Source organism: Bos grunniens, chromosome 7, assembly GCF_055505025.1.
Source record: "Bos grunniens cultivar Pamir isolate PY7600 chromosome 7, Bosgru_T2T1.0, whole genome shotgun sequence".
NCBI classification, from domain to species: Eukaryota; Metazoa; Chordata; class Mammalia; order Artiodactyla; family Bovidae; genus Bos; species Bos grunniens.
Genome location: NC_141171.1, coordinates 103,011,874 through 103,031,675, shown reverse-complemented (window position 1 = coordinate 103,031,675; position 19,802 = coordinate 103,011,874). Strand labels below are relative to the sequence as shown.

The 19,802-nt window shown below is 38.5% G+C and overlaps 2 long non-coding RNA genes across 3 annotated transcripts in view; both read right to left on the bottom strand.

The window, feature by feature from the left end:
* Positions 1 to 19,802, bottom strand: part of LOC147370065 (uncharacterized) — a 169,423-nt gene that overhangs the window by 10,381 nt on the left and 139,240 nt on the right. The window lies entirely within an intron of this gene.
* Positions 231 to 5,316, bottom strand: LOC147370067 (uncharacterized). The gene is made up of 2 exons (XR_015168380.1): positions 4,171 to 5,316; positions 231 to 3,635 (listed from the first exon to the last, which is right to left on the bottom strand). It is a non-coding gene; the product is annotated as an uncharacterized LOC147370067 (long non-coding RNA).

Below are 19,802 nucleotides of genomic sequence, written 5' to 3'. Positions count from 1 at the left end.
TCAATGGACATGGGTTTGGGTGAACTCTGGGAGTTGGTGATGGACAGAGAGGCCTGGCATGCTGCGGTTCATAGTGTCGCAGAGTCAGACACGACTGAGTGAATGAACTTAACTGATACACTACATTTCCTCATCAAACACAACACACACACACATTCACACACACACTTTGCATGGGTGTGATCATTAAAAAAATAAACCATGGTACAATGGTATTGCATAAGAAACAATTCAATTCAAATTTAATTTCCAGACAGATATTGAATTTCTCAACTGCTTATATTTTGTCTTAACTTTCGAGAATAATAGTGATAAGAGGCAAAAATTGTCTGTAATGATGCCCTCTTGATAAGGCAGCACCTGGAAGACTTTCTCACTCCTATTGGATAGCAAATAAATATGTCAATGGACTACAATTCTGGCAGAATGGAAAGATGTGCTAAACTTTGTTGTCTCTGAAATAAGGAAGTTAAAGACAAGTTCATACAAAATAAAAATCATGTTTAATAAGCATTGTTTACTCTCAATGAAAACTGAGACATCCGATTTACACCTGATCATATGTTCCAGGACCAAAATCAACTAAAGTTAGTCGCTTAGTCATGTCCGACTCTTTGCAACCCCATGGACTGTACCTCTGTCCATGGAGTTCTCGAGGCAAGAATAATGGAGTGGGTTGCCATTGCCTTCTCCAGGGAAAATCACCCAACCACAAACTAAAGCGACCTCTTTGAGATGAAACATTCTCACCTGGTATGCACCATACTCTTAGCATTCTACTTTTTCCATAATTTTCTATATTCTGTTTAACCAAGTTTGTTTCCAGGAGTCTTAGTAACACCTGACAGCAGTCATTAACTAACCAATAATTTAAAAGTCAGGCGGCTTAAGGAACCTTTTTCTTATAAGGATACAATTATCAAGAAGAGGAATAGGCAGAAAGACTGAAACAAATTGTGAAAGCTGTATATAAAACAAAGGACACACAGTTTTGAAAATTTCTGTCATGACGCCTGTTGGAAGCAAAACTACATCCAGTTTTGTTCTCTCAGAGTACACAGAAGATAAACACCTATGTCAGATGAAGCGGCTTTTCCAGCAGGAAGTGTTTGAACTGTGACTGAACTATATTCTTAGCAATTTTCTCTTGGTTGTATATTTTAAAGACGCACAACATATCACCTCTAGAAAGAAAAGACCTGTTTCAAGTCCTCATACAATTAAGCAAAAAAGACCTGTATAAACTGGCTTCAAAACCATGATAATTGTTTCTCTAGCTCTTGTTCCTCTAGAGGTACGTAGACTAAGGAGCAATTTAATTCCAACATTTTTTAACTTCTTGACCAATATAGAATACTTGAATGTGAGCAGTATTTGTCTAACCCAGATAGATGATGCTGAAATGTGTTAAATCAGAAGACAAATCTGGAAACCCGCAATAAAAAAGAGGATCTGACCGCCAGACAGCCCTGTAATGATATAAATACGCTTTCAGTGCTGTCCTTTGTCCCCTGAGCTAGGGCACCAATTTTATATGCGAGTTGTGTTGCAGGGACTCTTTCTGGGTGGGGACTAAGGACTCCCAATATTTGCTGGGTCAGTGAGAAGCGCGTCAGCACCATTGTTGCCACACTCACAGAAAATTAATGTATGGAAATTAGAGAAGTTGGTTTGTCTGAGTACTGGGTTAGCATGCCAATGGATGAAAAAAAAAGAATGACCTTCAGATAGAAGGGGAGGGTTTAACAAGGAGAGCAAGGCAGTGGGAGCAAGGAAATTATTCACAATTGTTTGCAATTCACGAAAAGCAAATATTAAAAGGAAATTATTTTTAGACAGAAATACAAAGAAAACGTCTATAATCCAGGTTTAGCTTTCCTCTCATTATAAGGAAACACAAATACTGGTTCTCATCATACCATTTGTTAATGATCACAGTCAATTATATCTGCAAAAATATTACTGAAATACCTTTGCACCCTATATTTTATTCATCTTTTTCTTATATCATTGATAGAGTTCTAAACTTTCTAAATTAAGGTTAGTGATACTCTATTGTTGATTACTTTTTCTTCCTGTTTTAGGAATGACTCACAAATAAGATGTAAATTAAACCATAAAAGAGAATGTTAAAGACACAACACAACTATTTCCATATGGTATGTCAGAGAGATGCAAATACCACACAAGTAATTCACTTTCCGTCATGTTTTACGTGGTATTCATCCACAGTTCAGAAAACATGCCATGTGACATAGACAAATAAAACAATAAACAAAAGTCCTTATAGAGAATTAAAATGCATCATAAAAATGTGGTATCTCAACATAAGGCATCAGTTCAGTTCAGTTCAGTTGCTCAGTTGTGTCCTCCTTTTTGCGACCCCATGAATTGCAGCACGCCAGGCCTCCCTGTCCATCACCAACTCCCGGAGTTCACTCAAACTCACGTCCATCGAGTCAGTGATGCCATCCAGCCATCTCATCCTCTGTCGTCCCCTTCTCCTCCTGCCCCCAATCCCTCCCAGCATCAGAGTCTTTTCCAATGAGTCAACTCTTCGCATGAGGTAGCCAAAGTACTGGAGTTGCAGCTTTAGCATCATTCCTTCCAAAGAAATCCCAGGGATGATCTCCTTCAGAATGGACTGGTTGGATCTCCTTGCAGTCCAAGGGACTCTCAAGAGTCTTCTCCAACACCACAGTTCAAAAGCATCAATTCTTCGGTGCTCGGCCTTCTTCACAGTCCAACTCTCACATCCATACATGACCACAGGAAAAACCATAGCCTTGACTAGACAGACCTTTGTTGGCAAAGTAATGTCTCTGCTTTTGAATATGCTATCTAGGTTGGTCATAACTTTCCTTCCAAGGAGTAAGCGTCTTTTAATTTCATGGCTGCAGTCACCATAAGGCATAATTGGGTGCTAACGTGCATTTAAAAACCAAAGTGGAACTATTTCACTAGTTCTACTTGAAGGAGTAACTGGTAGTCATAGAATGGCTTGCCTCATCTTGCATTTCAAAAAACGTTACAGATAGTAACTGGGAAATGATACTAAAAAATCAAAATTTGCCACTACACGTATTTTTACCCTCTACTTAAGAATCAAAGGATTGTGAGGGAAAGAATGAGGGATGGATAGTCTGAAATTAGACATGAAAAAAAGAAAACAAGGTCATTCTAAGTTACCACAGCAGGCCTGATTCCTAGGCTTGATTTTTCTTTACACTTGAAGAATAAATGCTCCATTATTAAATATCCGTACCTCTGTTAACATCTGTGAGTATTCTTTCTTTTTAGTTCAGAAGTATCATCACTGGTATAATCCCCTCTGGGGGCCAGGACAGTCTGCTTACTTGGAATTTTTCAATTAAGCATCTTAATTGGACCTACAAGGGCACTGGAATTTAGAATATGAAAGTGATGAACCATCTGGGAATAAAAATCTCAGACTAACATTTTACTTACTTATTATCCAGATTTCATTCTGAAAGTTACATTCAGGATTCTACTGCACCAATCTGCATGGTTTACTCAAACATGCTTTAGAGGTTGCCCACAAGGCTCTTTACCCTTTAAAGTGTCAGTTCAGGGTTTTCCATCCCCCTGGAGATAACTGATGCCAATCCAATGTCCTTAAAAAAAATGCATAAGAAACAATCCCTTTATTTTTACATGAGGTCATGGGTGAATCTAAATGCCAAAGCTGCTTTCCCCATTGATCAATTAAGGTGTTGTTCTTGACCCACTGAAAAATATATATGCACAAAGTTAACTTTCCAACAGAATTTACATAATACATACAGTTATATTTTAATTTCTCTCTCCTTTTAATATTCTGTATCAATGACATTGCTGAACAATCTGCTTCAGAGCAAATACTGGTTGAAGTATTTGTCAGACTAATGCACATTAGTTGAGAGATTTCTGTCCATATGCTTAGGTATTAATGCATTATTGCACAACTGTATTTTTTACAACTTATTATGCTCTCCTTTTTCACCAAAATTAATAAAATATGAATGTTTAACATAGTAAGTTCTACTTCATATTGTCTAGTCTGATAAAAAAATTATAATTTAAAGTTCTTTAAATTTTCATTATTTCTTATGTTATTCTTTACACTGATAGAAAAAGCAGCACCAATATAAAGTGGGTAAAAGTTCTTACCCTTCTCAAGTCGCTGGCTGCATGCAAAAATTAAACTGGCAAAAGCAGGTTGACAGAAGAAAACTGTACAAATGTATTTAATGTAAGTCCTATGTGACATGGGAACCTGCAAAAAGACAGGAAGACTTAAGAACATATTTGAGTATTTTTATGCTAGGTTTGAAGAAGAACAGACAGTCATGGAGAAATATGATACATGATGGAGTATAAGGCAAGTGTACTCAACTTGAGGAAACCTGTTTGTTAGGATTTTTTTCAGTATCTCTTTTTCTTTGACCAAGGGTACTCCATTCCTCCAGGAATAAGGAAGAAACATCTCCCATGAAGGCTTACTAAGATGTTTCAGAGGAGAAGGGTGGGATAAAAGTCCAAATGACCTTCCTGCTTTTGCTATTAATATTTTCATAAACTCCTTCAGCTTAAAATATTCAATATGCCAAGGTACCACATTTTGAGGGTTGGTGGTGGTTTAGTAGTTAAGTTGTGTCCTACTCTTGTGACTACATGGACTGTAGGCTGCAAAGCTCCTCTGTCCATAGGATTCTCCAGGCAAGAATACTAGACTGGGTTGCCATTTCCTCTCCAAGAGACCTTCCCAACCCAAGAATTGACCCTGGGGTCTCCTGCATTGCAGGCAGATTCTTTACCAACTGAGTTATGAAGGAAGCCTCATATCTGGGGGGTATGTGTCCTAAACTCCATTACAGATCACAACTCAGATTATAATTGCATAAGATTCATTTCAAGGTTGTTGTTCAGTGGCTCAGCTGAGTCTGACTCTTGGAGACCCCACGGACTGCAGCACGCCAGGCTTCCCTGTCCATCACCAACTTCCAAAATTTACTCAAACTCATGTCCATTGAGTCGGTGATGCCATCCAACCATCTCATCCTCTGTCGTCCCCTCCTCCTCCTGCCCTCAGTCTTTCCCAGCATCAGGGTCTTTTCTAATGATTCGGCTCTTCCCATCAGCTGGCAAAAGTACTGAAGTGTTATCTTTAACACCAGTCCTTCCAATGAATATTCACAATTGATCTCCTTTAGAAGTGACTGGTTGGATCTCCCTGCAGTCCAAGGGACTGTCAAGAGTCTTCTCCAACACCACAGATAAAAGCATCAAATCTTCAGTGCTCAGTCTTCTTTATGATCCAACCCTCACATCCATACATGACTACAGGAAAAACCATAGCTTTGACTAGATGGACCTTTGTTGGCAAAGTAATGTCTCTGCTTTTTAATATACTGTCTAAGTTTGTCATAACTTTTCTTCCAAGGAGCAAGTGTCTTTAAATTTCATGGCTAGAGTAACCATCTGAAGTGATTTTGGAGCCCAAGAAAATAAAGTCTGACACTATTTCCATTTTTTCCCCATCTGTTTGGCATGAAGTGATGGGACTGGATGAAATGATCTTAGTTTTTGATCTTGAGTTTTAAGCCAGCTTTATCACTCTCCTTTTTCACTTTCATCAGGAGTATCTTTATTCCTCTTCACTTACTGCCTTAAGGGTGGTGTCATCTGCATATTTGAGGTTATTGATATTCCTCCCCACAATCTTGATTCCAGCTTATGCTTTATCCAGCCCCACATTTTGCATTATGCATTCTGCATATAAGTTAAGCAGGGTGACAATATACAGCCTTGAGGTACTCCTTTCCGAATTTTGCGCCAGTCCATTTTTTCATGACAGTTCTAACTGTTGCTTCTTGACTTGCAAACAGGTTTCACAGGAGGCAGGTAAGATGGTCTGGTATTCCCATCTCTTTAAGAATTTTCCACAGTGTGTTGTGATCCACACACTCAACAGTTTTAGAGTAACCAATGAAGCAGAAGTTGATATTCTTCTGGAATTCTCTTGTTTTTTCTATGATCCAATAGACATTGACAATTTAATCTCTTGTTCTTCTGCCTTTTATAAATCCATCTTGAACATCTGGGAGTTCTTGGTTCATGTTCTGTTGAAGCCTAGCTTGGAGAATTTTGAGCATCACTTTGCTAGCATGTGAAATGAGTGCAATTGTGTGGTACTTTCAACATTCTCTTGCATTGCCCTTCTTTGGGAGTGGAATGGAAACTGATCTTTTACAGTCCTGTGGCCATTGCTGAGTTTTCCAAATTTGCTGACATATTCAGTGAAGCACTTTAACAGCATTATCTTTTAGGATTTGAAATAATTCAGCTGTAATTCCATCACTTCCACTGGCTTTGTTCATAGCGATGCATCCTAAGACTCCATGATGTCTGGCTCTAGATGAGTGACCACACATCGTGGTTATTTGAGTCATTAGGAGCTTTTTTGTATAGTTCTTCTCTGTGTATTCTCGCTACCTCTTCTTAATATCTTCTTCTACTGTTAGGTCCATACCATTTCTGTCCTTTATTGAGCCCATCTTTGCATGAAATGTTCCCTTGATATCTCTAATTTTCTTTAAGAGATCTCTAGTCTTTCCCATTCCATTGTTTTCCTCGATGTTTTTGCATTGTTCACTTAAGGCTTTCTTATCTCTCCTTACTATTCTTTGGAACTCTGCAATTCGACGGGTATTCTTTTCTCCTTTGCCTTTCAGTTCTCTCTTTTCTCAGCTATTTTTAAGGCCTCCTCAGACAACCATTTTGCCTTTTCAATTTCTCTTTCTTGGGGATGGTTTTTATCACTGCCTCCTGTAGATTGTTATGAATCCATCTGTAGTTCTTGAGGCACTCTGTCTATCAGATCTAATCCCTTGAATCTATCTCTCACTTTCACTGTATAATCGTAAGGGATTTGATTAGGTCACACCTGAATAACCTAGTGGTTTTCCCTACTTTCTTTAAGTCTGAATTTTGCAATAAAGAGTTCATGAGCTGAGCCACAGTCAGTTCCTGGTCTTTTTGTTGTTGACTGCATGGAGTTTCTCCATCTTCAGCTGCAAAAAAGTATAATCAATCTGATTTCAGTATTGACCACCTGGTGATGTCCATGTGCAGTGTCATCTCTCGTGTTGTTGGAAGAAAGTGTTTGCTATGACCAATGTGTTCTCTTGGCAAAACTCTGTTAGTCTTTGCCTTACTTCATTTTGTATTCCTAGGGCAAACTTGCCTGTTACTCCAGGTATGTCTTGACCCCCAACTTTTGCATTCTAGTTCCCTACGATGAAAAGGACATCGTTTTTGGTGTTAGTTCTAGAAGGTCTTGCAGGTCTTCATAGACCCATTTGACGTCAGCTTCTTCAGCAACAGTAGTTGGGGCCTAGACTTGGATTACTGTGATATTGAATGGTTTACCTTGAAGATGAACAGAGATCATACTCTCATTTTTGAGACTGTACCCAAGTACTGCATTTCATACTCTTTTGCTGTCTATGAGGGCTAATCCTTTTCTTCTAAGGGGTTTTTGCTCACAGAAGTAGATATAATGTTAAATTGACTAAATTCACCCATTCCAGTCTATTTTAGTTCACTGATTCCTAAAATGTCGATGTTTACTCTTGCCATGTCCTGTTTGACCACATCCAATTTGTCTTGATTTGTGGGCCTAACATTCCAGGTTCCTATGCAATATAGCTCTTTATAGCATTGGACTTTAATCACCACCAGACACATCCACAGCTGGCCATTGTTTCCTCTTTCTTCAGCCTCTTCATTCCTTCTGGAGCTATTTCTCCACTCTGCTCCAGTAACATACTGGGCACCTACCTACCTGGGAGGTGGTTCATCTTTCAGTGTCATATATTTTGCAGGCAGAATTTCATACAGGGTGGAATTCTAAAATCAACTATAATTTTCAAATTACTTATTCATACAGGTATGAGCTAAACTGGGGCTTCCCTGGTGGCTCAGATGGTAAAGAATCTGCCTGCATTGCGGGAGACCCATGTTCAATCCCTGAGTTGGAAAGATGCCCTGGAGAAGGTGGGGCAACCTACTCCAGTATTCTTGCCTGGAGAATCCCATGGACAAGGGGAGCCAAGTGGGCTACAGTCCATGGGGTCCCAAAGTGACTAACACACATACACACACACAAACACACACATATGAAATATACTGACTATACAAGTTATTTTCTAATCAGGTTATTTTAGAGCGAAAACAGGTGCTAATGTATGCTCAGTTGCTCAGCCGTGTCCGAACCTTTGTGACCCCATGGACTGCAGCCCACCAGGCTCCTCTGTCTATAGGATTTCTCAGGCAAGAATACTGGAGTGGGTTGCCATTTCCTTCTCCAGGGATTTTCCCAACCCAGGAATCAAACTCATGTCCCCTGCAGCTTCTGCACTGGAAGGTAGATTCTCTATCAATGCATCACCTGGAAAGTGCAGTTAGCAAACTTGTAACCCAAGAAGGAAATATCATCACTCTGGCATAAGCAAAATGTTGTGAAGCAAAATATCTCATTCAAATGTACAGAAACATTTCAAATGGGATCAGCTTTTCAAGGGAACTTGTGAATTGAGAACAACTAAAAAGTGACAAAGTAATGCTTTTTCCAGCTTTTAGGATTCATGGCAGAGACACAAACTTAGGACACTGTGTAAAATTATATAAATGATACTATCTCTCAGAACTTAGTAAATAAGCTCATGATATGTTCTCATTTTGAAACTATTTTAAGGTAAGAAAGAAATCTTCAATTGTTTCAACCTTTCGTTTTTGCAGTTTTATTGGTAACTCTGAGGAATAACCACGATGGTGTGATCACTCACCTAGAGCCAGACATCCTGAAATGCTAAGTCAAGTGGGCTTTAGGAATCATCACTATGAACAAAGCCAGTGGAGGTGAGGGGATTCCAGTTGAGCTATTTCAAATCCTAAAAGATGATGCTTTAAAAATGCTGTACTCAATATACCAGCAAATTTTGATAACTCAGCAGTGGCCACAGGACTGGAAAAGGTCAGTTTTCATTCTAATCACTAAGAAAGGCAATGCCAAAGAATATTCAACTACTGCAGAACTGCTCTCATCTCACATGCTAGCAAAGTAATGTTCAAAATTCTCTAAGAAAGGCTTCAACAGTAGGTGAAGTGTAAACTTCCAGATGTCCAAGTTGGATTTAGAAAAGCAGAGGAACCAGAGATCAAACTGCCAACATCCACTGGATCATCAAAAATGTAATAAGTTCCAGAAAAGCATCTACTTTTGCTTCATTGACTACAGCTTTTGAATGTGTGATCACAACAAACAGTGGAAAATTCTGAAAGAGATGGGAATACCAGAATACCTGACCTGAGAAATCTGTATGCAGGTCAAGAAGCAACAGTAAGAAGTACACATGGAATAACCAACTGGTTCCAAATCGGGAAAGGAGTATGTCAAGGCTGTATATTGTCACCCTGCTTATTTAACTTATATGCAGAGTACATCATGAGAAACGCTGGGCTGGAGGAAGCACAAGCTGGAATCAAGATTGCCGGGAGAAATATCAATAACCTCAGATATGCAGATGACACCACCCTAATGGCAGAAAGCGAATAACTAAAGAGCCTATTGATAAAAGTGAAAGAGGAAAGTGAAAAAGCTGGCTTAAAACTCAATATTTAGAAAATTAAGGTCATGGCATCTGGTCCCATCACTTCATGGCAAAGAGAGAAACAGTGGAAACAGTGGCAGACTTTACTTTTGGGGGCTCCAAAATCACTGTAGATGGTGACTGCAGCCATGAAATTAAAAGATGCTTGCTCCTTGAAAGAAAACCTATGACCAACCTAGAAATCTTATTAAAAAGCAGAAACATTACTTTACCAACAAAGGTCCCTATAGTCAAAGCTATGGTTTTTCCAGTAGTCATGTATGGATGTGAGTGTTGGACTATAAAGAAAGCTGAGCACCAAAGAATTGATGCTTTTGAACTGTGGTATTGGAGAACACTCTTGAGAAGCCCTTGGACTGTAAGGAGATCCATCTTAAATGATATCAGTCCTGACTATTCATTGGAAGGACTGATGCTGAAGCTGAAGCTCCAATACTTTGGTCATGTGATGCGAAGAACCAACTCATTGGAAAAGACCCTGATGCTGGGAAAGATTGAAGGCAGAAGGAGAAGGGGACAACAGAAGATGAGATGGTTGGATGGCATCACTGACTCAATGGACATGAGTTTGAGTAAGCTCCAGGAATTGGTGATGGACAGGGAAGCCTGGCATGCTGCAGTCCATGGGTTGCAAAGAGTTAGACACAACTGAGTCACAGAACTGAACTGAACTGAGGGATACATGAAATCATCATAAACACTTTTATTCCATAATTTGCTAATTGTGCATTCATAGACATTATGTACAGATAATAGAAGATGATTTTCAGCAAATCATAAGTGTCTTAATGTAAATTAATTAATAATTATGTTTTACTTTAAACAATACTTTTCTTGATGAGAAAGAATCAGAATTAGTAGAAGAACATCAGTGTGTCCAAAATAAGTAACGAAGTTCAGCTCAGTTCAAATCAGCAGGAGAATCTGGAACTCCACACCTCTCAAACTGTCCCCTCTAGTTACAAACACTGCTGATTCATGGTGGAAAAGTGAAACTAGAGCAAAACTGGGTTTAGAAGTACTCTGCTTCACTATACTCGATTGCAATCATGTAAATCTAGCAGATGAGGTAGTTCTCACAAACGTAATATACTGCAGATGCTACATATTTATGACTCTAACCCTATAAATTCACAGTTATTTCCTTCTGGCTATCCAAAGCCGTAATATGACTTTTGACAATTTATATATTTTAGAGTTCTTACTTTGAACAGTTAATTTTAAGAGCAATTATTTCTAAGGGAAATACATCCAATAACCACTAGGGCATGGTCTTCTCAAAGCATGTATTTAAGCTTGCTTGAAGGAAATCAGTCATGCATCACCAACAAAAGTTAGCACTCCTGTTATGCCTGATGCTACTCCCATTTGTGGCAGTTTCTAGCTTTTATGTTTATATCACCTTTTTTTAAGTCAGGGATTCCCTTTTTGGGGATGTTTATTTTCTTTTATCTATATGAAAAAACTCACAGTGCACATAGTACCTTTGGTTTAACTAAATCTAGTCAATTTTAAAAGAAATACATGGTGTTTCTTTGCAACAAGTGCCATGTCCTAAGCACCAATGAAAATACAGGTTCAGTTCAGTTCAGTTCAGTCGCTCAGTCATGTCCGACTCTTTGCGACCCCATGAATCGCAGCACGCCAGGCCTCCCTGTCCACCACCAGCTCCCGGAGTTCACTCAGACTCACGTCCATCGAGTCGGTGATGCCATCCAGCCATCTCATCCTCTGTTGTCCCCTTCTCCTCCTGCCCCCAATCCCTCCCAGCATCAGAGTCTTTTCCAATGAGTCAACTGTTTGCATGAGGTGGCCAGAGTACTGAGTTTCAGCTTTAGCATCATTCGTTCCAAAGAACACCCAGGGCTGTTCTCCTTTAGAATGGACTGGTTGGATCTCCTTGCAGTCTAAGGGACTCTCAAGAGTCTTCTCCAACACCAAAGTTCAAAAGCATCAATTCTTTGGCACTCAGCTTTCTTCACAGTCCAACTCTCACATCCATACATAAGTATCAATATTTTCCAAGTCATAAAAACACAAGTGTGTCTTGTGAAGGATAAAGCATAGAGATGGTGCAGTATTCTATATTCCTAAACATTTTCCAGCCTGACTACCAAAGTGGGTACTTCAGGGTACATCCTGACTCTAATTTAATCAATTTTGGTAAATGAGTACCACTTACAGTAAATCTTTTCATATTCTGCTCTCTCTGTTCTGAAGGATTTTTGCAATACTTTTTATTTACTGTCAATTCTTTTTGAAAATAAATTTTCCCACTATAGTCTCAGTCTTAAAGACACAGTGATGCTTTGCAGGGTTCTTTGTGAAAGAAAACATAAGCTAATTCAAATATACAAATTGGCAGCTCATTACATAGAACCATAAGCATTTGAAACTTTTTGGCTTATTTCTATGTAGTAACTAATTTCGTATGTTGTTATAAATCACACAATTTTTTCAAGTTATTGCTATTAGCTTGGTTCAAACATAATTGTGGTTTTGGACTGTGAATTTTAAATCAGTATAACTAGGCTCAAACACATCTTTATTAACCAAAATAGGAACCATTACAGTCAAGAAAGTTTTGCTCATGAGAAATAAGTTTGTTTATTCCTGTAGTGTAAAAATCCATGCTTCAGGATTCAACCAACTCTTGGAAAGCATTTTCTTCCTCCTGCTGGTTGTGGAAGCCTTTTTCCTGCAAAAAGTTGTCGAGATGCTTGATGACATGGTAGTCAGTCGGTGAGAGGTCAGGTGAATACTGAGGTTGAGACAAAACCCTGTTGCCCAATTCACTCAACTTTTGAAGCACTGGTTGTGCAGCGTGTGGTTGGGTGTTGTTGTGGAAAAGAACTGAGCCCTTTCAGCTGACCAATGCTGGCTGCAGGCATTGCAATTTTCCATGCATCTCATTGATTTGCTGAGCACACTTCTCAGATGCAATGGTTTTGCCAGGAGTCAGAAAGCTGTAGTGAATTAGACCGACAGCAGACCACCAAACAGTGACCATGACCTTTTTCCAGTGCAAGTTAGGCTTTGGGAAATGCTTTGGAACTTCTTCTTGGTCCAATCACTGAGCTAGTCATCGTCAGTTATTTAAAATCCACTTGTCCTCATACGTCACAATCCAATAGAAAAATGGTTTGTTGCTGTTGTGTAGAATAAGAGGAGACACTTCAAAATAATGTTGTTGTTTTTTTTTTTAATTTTCAATCAGCTCATGAGGCACGCACTTATTGAGCTTTTTCACCTTTCCAATTTGCTGCAAAAATGCCCAGTGACTGTAGAATGATCAGCGCTGAGTTCTTCAGCAACTTCTTCTGTAGTTCTAAGAAGGTCAGCTTTGACGATGGCTCTCAGTTGGTCATTATCCACTTCCAATGGCTCGCCACTGTGATCCTCATCTTCAAGGCTTTCCTCCTTTCCAAAGCTCCTTGAACCACCACTGCACTGTACGTTCGTTAGCAGTTCCTGGGCCAAATGCTTTGTTGATGTTGTGAGTTGTCTCTGCTGTTTTATAACCCACTCTGAACTCAAGTAAGAAAATCCTTCAAGTTTGCTATTTGTCTAACACCATTTCCCTAGTCTAAAATAAATATAAAATACATGCAAGTAATAAGCAATTAGCAAAAAAAAAAAAAAAAAACCATGAAGTGGTAAATGTTCATTAAGATGGTGCATAACATAACCACATTTATTAAGAATGTATTCCAATATCAAATGGCAGAGTTCAACAATGCAAAGCTGCAATTACCTTTGCATCAAACTAATATTAATTATTCTTCTAGTTTTAATTTCTTTAAAATTTTAATATATAAGAAGAGATCAAAAGTATAATAAATCTGTATATCTCTATCACAAATTGTCAATTATTTTAAATCTATGGCCAATATGACATATTCTATACTCATTCGTGTGTCCCATCCAATAATATTTTGAAGAAAATCCCAGACATCATGTAATTTTAAAAATTATTTTTCTTGTGTAAGAATCTAAATAAAATCCACACATTACTACTGGCTGATAATTGTTTAAGTCTCTCTCTCTCTTTATTTTAAAGCATATTAATGCTGTTACTTGAGGCTTAACTTTACAAAACCTCCGACTTTTTAAAAAAATCACTTTGTTGAGGTATGACTGAATATAAAAAATGGTACATATTTAATGTATACAACTTGAATTTGGATAAGTATATACCAGTGAAATCATCATTACAATTGATGTCACAAACATATCTCTCACCATCAAAAGTTTACTCCTACCCTATTTATTTATATTTATTTACTTGTGTATTATAAGAACACTTAACATAAGATATATTCTCTTAGCAGATTTTTAATATAATACTGTTAAATACAAAACAGAACCACTAACTATAGACTCTATGTTGTACAGGATATCTCATTAATTTATTCATTTTGTATAACTGAAACTTGGAAACTTTTACTTTCTTTGTCCCCTCCTGCTTCCAGACCCTGGCAACAACTAACCTTATATGAGTTGTTGTTATGAGTTTGCTTATATGAGTTTGACTACTTAATACTCCTCATGTAAGTAGTGTCATATTCTATTTGTCCCTCTGGTTGATTTCACTGAGGATAATGTTCTGAGGGTTCATCTATCTTTTTGCAAATGGCAGAATTTCCTGTCATATTTTTAAGGCCAAATAATATTTCATTGTATGTATATACTATATTATCTTTATCTGTTCATCAAAGTATAGACATTTAGACAGTTTCCACCTCTTGGCTATTGTGAACAACGCTGCAATGAACACAAGGATGTGTATTTTAATGTTCCTAAATCTATAGGCTTCCCCTCCTCTCACATGCACATTCTCCCTCTCTTCCTTGCAATTCATTTGTTAAAAAAAAAAAAAAAAACTAGATTTCTTGTGCTCATTATGGCAGCATAAATACTAAAAGAAACTGGATTTCTTCTACTTTCCAGTTTCCCACAGCCTGGATTTTGCTGACAGGATGCCTGTGTCTCCTTAATATTTTCTCTAGACTCTTTATTTCCTATAAATTGGAAACTGGATTGAGAGGATTAATCAAACACATGTTTAATATTTTTGGCAAGAATACTCCATAAGTGCTATTGTGAAGGATTCTTTAATAGTATAAATATTTACATTTTGACAGCAGTAGAATTGTGGTTAAAATGATGGACTCTGGAGACTGAATACATGGAAATTAATCCTGACTTTGTCTCACTGTAGTGGTGAAAGCTTGGGCAAATCAAATTAATCAGCGCTTCACTTCCTCCACCTGTGACATGGAAATAGTAAACATACCTGACAAGATTTCGGTGAAGATTAGGTAAATTAGTTCTGATTAAGCACTTCAAATAATTTTTTATATCAATACTCAGGAAGTATTAAATATAAAAATAACTATTATTACCAAATACTGAACTTAATTAAAGAGAAACATGTAGATAATATTCGTAAAAACTTTAGTCCATGTAGCACCTAAACACCCTCTTCCAACAACACAAGAGACAACTCTACACATGGTCATCATCAGATGGTCAATACCGAATTCAGATTGCTTATTCTCTGCAGCCGAAGATGGAGAAGCTCTATACAGTCAGCAAAAACAAGACCAGGAAAGGACTGTGGCTCAGATCATGAACTGATTATTGCCAAATTCAGACTTAAATCAAATCCCTTAGGATTATAGAGTGGAAGTAACAGATTTAAGGTATTAGATCTGGTAGACAGAGTACTTGAAGAACTAGGGATGGAGGTTTGTAAGATTGTACAGGAAGTGGTGATCAAAACCATCCCCAAGAAAAAGAAATGGAAAAAGGCAAAATGGTTGCTGAAGAAGCCTTACAAATGGCTGAGAAAAGAAGAGAAGCAAAAGGCAAAGGAGGAAAGTAAGTAATATCCATCTGAATGTAGAGTTAAAAAGAATAGCAGCGGAGAAAAAAGCATCCCTACGTGAAAAACGCAAAAAAAAAAAAAAAAATAGAAGAAAACAACAGAATGGGAAAGACTAGAGAGCTCTTCAGGAAATTAGAGATACCAAGGGAACATATTATGCAAAGATGGACACAATAAAGGAGAGAAATGGCGTGGACCTAACAGAAACAGGAGATATTAAAAGGGGTGGCAAGAATACACAGAAGAACTATATCTAAAAAAATACCTTAATTACCCAGATAACCATGATGATGTGATCACTCACCTAGAGCCTGACATCTTAGAGTGGAAAGTCTAGTGGGTCTTAGCAAACAATGCTAGTGGAGGTGATAGAATACCAGGTGAGCTATTTCACATCTTAAAGAGAATGCTGTTAAATGGCTGCACTCAATATGCCAGCAAATTTAGAAAACTCAGCAGTGGCAACAGGACCATAAAAAGTCAGTTTTCATTCCAATCCCAAAGAAAGGCAATGCCAAAGAATGTTCAAACTACCACAAAATTGCTGTCATTTCACATGCTAGCAAAGAAATGCTCACAATTCTCCAATTTAGGATTCAACAATACATGAACTGAGAACTTCCAGATGTTCAATCTGGATTTAGAAAAGGCAGAGGAGCCAAAGATCAAATTGCCAACATCTCTTGTATCATAGAAACAGAAAAAGAATTTCAGAAAAATATCTACTTCTGTTTCATTGACTACATGAAAGCCTTTGACTGTGTGGATTACAACAAACTGTGGAAAATTCTTCAAGAGATGGGAATATCAGACCACCTGACCTGCCTCCTGAAAAACGTGTATGCAGGTCAGGAAGCAACACTTAGAACTCTCATGGAACAACGGAATGATTCCAAATTGGGAAAGAAGTATGTCAAGGCTGTATATTGTCACTGTGCTTATTTAACTTATATGCAGAGTATATTATGAGAAACGCTGGGCTTGATTAAGCATAAGCTGGAATCAAGACTTATTGGGAGACTATATGGGAGAAATATCAATAACCTCAGATATGCAGATAACACCATCCTTATGGCAGAAAGTGAAGACAAACTAAGGAGCCTCTTGATGAAAGTGAAAGAGGAGAGTGAAAAAGTTGGCTTAAAACTCAAGATCAAAAACTAATATCATTGCATCCAGTCCCATCACTTCATGGCAAATAGACGGGGGGAAAATGGAAACAATGACAAGACTTCATATTTTCTTGGGCTCCAAAATCACTGCAGATGGTTACTGCAGCCATGAAATTAAAAGACGCTTACTCCTTGGAAGGAAAGTTCTTACAAACACAACCTATTAAAAAGCAGAGACACTACTTTGCTGATAATGGTCCATATAGTCAAAGCTATGGTTTTTCCAGTAGTCAAGTATGGATGTGAGAGTTGGACTATAAAGAAAGCTGAGCGCCAAAGAATTGAGGCTTTTGAACTGTGGTGTTGGAGAAGACTCTTGAGAGTCCCTTGAACTGCAAGGGGATCCAACCAGTACATCCTAATGGAAATTAGTGCTGAATATTCATTGAAAAGACTGATGCTGAAGTTGAAGCTCCAAAACTTTGGTCACCTAATATTAAGTGCCGATTCATTAGAGAAGATTCTGATGTTGTGAAAGACTGAAGGCAGGAGGAGAAGGGGACAAAAGAGGATGAGATGGTTGGATGGCATCACCAACTCAATGGGCATGAGTTTGAGCAAGCTCCAGGAGATGATGAAGTACAGGGAAGCCTGGCATGCTGCAGTCCATGGGGTCACAAAGAGTCGTACATGACTGATCGACTGAACAACAAAGCACCTAAATTGACAAAGACGTTTGGTTCTGAGTGTTCACACCATCGTGATTATCTGGGTTGTGAAAATCTTTTTTGTATACTTCTTCTATGTACTCTTGCCAACTCTTTTTAATATCTTCTGCTTCTGTTAGGTCCAAACTATTTCAGTCCTTTATCATGCCCATCTTTGCATGAAATATTCCCTTGGTATCTCTGGTTTTCTTGAAGAGAACTCTAGTCTTTCCCATTCTATTGTTTTTCTCTATTTCTTTGCATTGATCACTGAGGAAGGCTTTCTTATTCATCCTTGTTATTCTTTGGAATTCTGCTTTCAAATGGATATATCTTTCCTTTTCTCCTTTGTCTTTTCCATCTTTTATTTTCTCAGCTATTTGTTAGGCATCCTCAGACAACCTTTATGCATTTCTTTTTCTTGGGGATGGTCTTGATCATTCATAGTTCTTCAGGTACTCTATCAGATCTAATCCCTTTAATCTATTTGTCACCTCCACTGTATAGTTGCAAGGGATTTTATTTAGGTCACACCTGAATGGCCTAGTGGTTTTCCCTACTTTCTTCAGTTTTAAGTGTGAATTTGGCAATAAGGAGTTCATGATCTCAGCCACAGTCAGCTCCCAGTCTTGTTTTTGCTGACTGTATACAGCTCCTCCATCTTTGGCTGCAAAGACTATAATCAATCTGCTTTCAGTGTTGGCCTTCTGGTGATGTCCATGTGTAGAGTCTTCTCTTGTGTTGTTGGAAGAGGGTATTTGCTATGACCAATGTGTTCTCTTGGCAAAACTCTATTAGCCTTTGCCCTGCTTCATTCTGTACTCCAAGGCCAAATTTGCCTGTTGCTCCAGGTATTTCTTGACTTTCTACTTTCCCATTCCAGTCCCCTATAATGAAAAGGACATCTTTTTTAGGTGTTAGTTCTAGAAGGTCATGTAAGTCTTCATAGAACAGTTCAACTTCAGCTTCTATAGCATTACTGGTTGGGGCATAGACTTGGATTACTGTGATATTGAATGGTTTGCCTTGGAAACAAACAGATCATTCTGTCATTTTTGAGACTGTATTCAAGTACTGCATTTTGGACTCCTTTGTTGACTATAATGACTACTCCATTTCTTCTAAGGGATTCTTGCCCACAGTAGTAGATATAATGGTCATCTGAGTTAAATTACATTCCATTTTAGTTCACTGATTCCTAAAATGTTAATGTTCACTCTTGCCATCTCCTTCTTTGGCCACTTCCAATTTGCTTTGATTCATGGACCTAATATTCCAAGATCCTATGCAATATTTCTATTTACACCATCGGAATCTACTTCAATCTCTACTTACATCCACAACTGGGTGTTGTTTTTGCTTTGGCTCCATCTCTTCATTCTTTCTGGAGTTATTTCTCCACTGATCTTCAGTAGCATATTGGGCACCTACTAACCTGGGGAGTTCATCTTTAAGTCCTAACTTTTTGCCTTTTCATGCTCTTCACAGGGTTCATAAAGCAAGAATACTGAAATGGTTTTCCATTCCTTTCTCCAGTGAACCATGTTTTGTCAGAACTCTCCACCATGACGCATCCTTCTTGGGTGGCCTTACACAGCATGGCTCAAAGTTTCATTGAGTTAGACAAGGCTGTGGTCCCTGTGATCAGTTTGGTTAGTTTTCTGTGATTGTGGTTTTCATTCTGTCTGCCCTCTGATGGAGAAGGATAAGAGGCTTATGGAAGCTTCCTGATGGAGAGACTGACTGAGTAGGAAACTGAGTCTTGTTCTGATGAGCAGGGCCATGCTCAGTAAATCTTTAATCCAATTTTTTGTTGGTGGTCAGGCTGTGTTCCCTCTCTGTTGTTTGACCTGAGGAAAAACTATGGTGGAGGTAATGAAGATAATGGTGACCTCCTCCCAAAGGTCCCAAGCATGTACTGCTGCACTCAGTGCCCCCAACTCTGTAGCAGGCCACCGCTGACCCACGCCTCTGCTGGAGACTCCTGGACACTCACGGGCAAGTCTGGGTCAGTCTCTTGTGGGATCACATTCCTTTCTCCTGGGTCCTGGTGTGCACAATATTTTGTTTGTGCCCTCAAAGAGTCTGTTTCCCCAGTCCTGTGTAAGTTCTGGTGGCTCTATGGTGAGGTTAATGGCGACCTCCTGGAATGTGAAGTCAAATGGGCCTTAGGAAGCATCACTACACACAAAGCTAGTGGAGGTGATAGAATTCCAGTTGAACTATTTCAAATCCTAAAAGATGATGCTGTGAAAGTTCTACACTCAATATGCCAGCAAATTTGGAAAACTCAGCAGTGGCCACAGGACTGGAAAAGGTCAATTTAAATTCCAATCCTGAAGACAGGCAATGCCAAAGAATGCTGAAACTACTGCACAATTGCACTCATCTCACACGCTAGTAAAGTAATGCTCAAAGT